Source organism: Leptonychotes weddellii, chromosome 8 (assembly GCF_054177405.1).
Source record: "Leptonychotes weddellii isolate Sample4059 chromosome 8, ASM5417740v2, whole genome shotgun sequence".
Classification (NCBI taxonomy): domain Eukaryota; kingdom Metazoa; phylum Chordata; class Mammalia; order Carnivora; family Phocidae; genus Leptonychotes; species Leptonychotes weddellii.
Window position 1 is genome coordinate 11,123,321 of NC_138376.1, and position 1,817 is coordinate 11,125,137.

The 1,817-nt window shown below is 37.1% G+C and overlaps 1 pseudogene; it reads left to right on the forward strand.

Annotated features, from left to right (window-relative positions):
* The first annotated feature begins 577 nt into the window (after positions 1-577).
* On the forward strand, positions 578-1,160 carry LOC102745771 (rRNA-processing protein FCF1 homolog pseudogene; annotated as a pseudogene).
* The last annotated feature ends 657 nt before the right edge of the window (positions 1,161-1,817 follow it).

Here is a 1,817-nt window from a genome sequence, read left to right on the forward strand (position 1 = left end):
TCTTAATGACTGTATCACCCCACCACACGGCTACATAATGCATTACTGATTGACATATACTTGATGGCGAAGATTAGGATACAGTGAAAAGCTGCAATTTTTTTTATTTGATGAAATAAAAGTGATAGTTGTACAGGAAAAGAAGCACACCGTTAGGGAAGATAGTTTTATACTTATTACATATTAAGGTTAAGCAATTGTGTTGTGTGACAGACATATTAAACACTCATATTCTCAAAAGGCAAACCTGGAAGAGCACGGCTTTCTTTTTTATCAGCCCAGAAAATAACTGGCTCAGGGAAGCTTTTAAGTTATGAAAAAAATAAATTCCTCTTTATTTTATGGTTGAGAGAAAAATACAGCTCAGCTGCTGGCATCCCTGAAGGGGTCAGAATGAGTCTGGAAAATCTTCACGGAAAGGAGGGAAATGTGTAGTGGGACAAGATATGTTAAATACAGAAGTAATGTCATAGAGTAGTCTAAAGCAAAGGACAGCCAGCAGAGACTGGGCCAACACAGACAGGATGTAATGGAAGCAGAAAATAAATAGCTATTAACAACAAGAGTGCAGTGTGAAATGAGGAAGCAGAAGAAAGCAAGGATGTATGCAACCATGAAGTGAATGCTTAGTCTCAGAGATGAGAGGCTTAGAGAAGGATAGATTAAGACCCCTAAAAAGAAAGATCACAGTGCACTCAGGGAAAGAGAAGTCCCCCAACATCCTTCCTACCTATTCTTCCAATAAAACACACAGCGGGGCCCACCTTACCACATCCTGGTTGATGCTAACTTTATCAACCTTTCCAATAAAGCCAAACTCAACTTACAACAGTCAAAGATGGACTGTCTGTATGCCAAGTGTATCCCTTATATAACTGACTATGTAATGGCTGAAATTGAGAAACTGGGGCAAAAGTATCGTGTGGCTCTAAGGATTGTCAAGGATCCAAGATTTGAATGATTACCATGCACACACAAAGGAAGCAGGTGACTGCTTAGTATAGAGAGTAACTCAAGTGTTATACTGTGGCCACAGTTGACTGGGATCTTAAGGGAAGGATCCGGAAGATCCCTGGAGTTCCCATCATGGACATTTCTAACCATAGGTACAACACTGAGCAGATGCCAGTTGATTATGGAGCCCCTCGGTTCTAATTCTTAATAGAGTTCCTCTGCCTTCTTTTACCAACTTTTCCCGTTACCAATTCTTACAGCAATATGCTATAGCATGAATTATTATTCCACTTACTCATTTGCTTTGTTATAAGCTGAGTATGGTTAAATACACTCACTTTCTGATGTTGTTTTGAAATTGATATTTTGTATCATTTTAAAATTGTTGCATCTTTTTATAAATCAGATGACTGCTACAAATAAAATTAAATTAAATTAAATTAAATAACTCCTGAGAGATAACTTTCAGAAAGCTTTAAACCCATCTTCAAATCAAGAAATCAATCCCATTTGCAACTGCACCAAAAATATTAAGAGAACTAGGAATAAGTCTAACTAGAGAGGTAAAAGATCTGTACTCTGAAAACTATAGAACACTTACGAAAGAAATTGAAGAAGATACAAGGAAATGGAAAAACATTAAATGCTCATGGATTGGAAGAACAAATATTGTTAAAATGTCTCTACTACCCAAAGCAATCTACACACTTAATGCAATCCCTATCAAAATACCACCCGCATTTTTCACAGAGCAATAACAAGCTTAAAATTTGTACGTAACCACAAAAGACCCCAAATAGCCAAAGCAATCTTGAAAAAGAAAAACAAAACTGGCGGCGTCACAATTCCAGACTTCAAGTTAT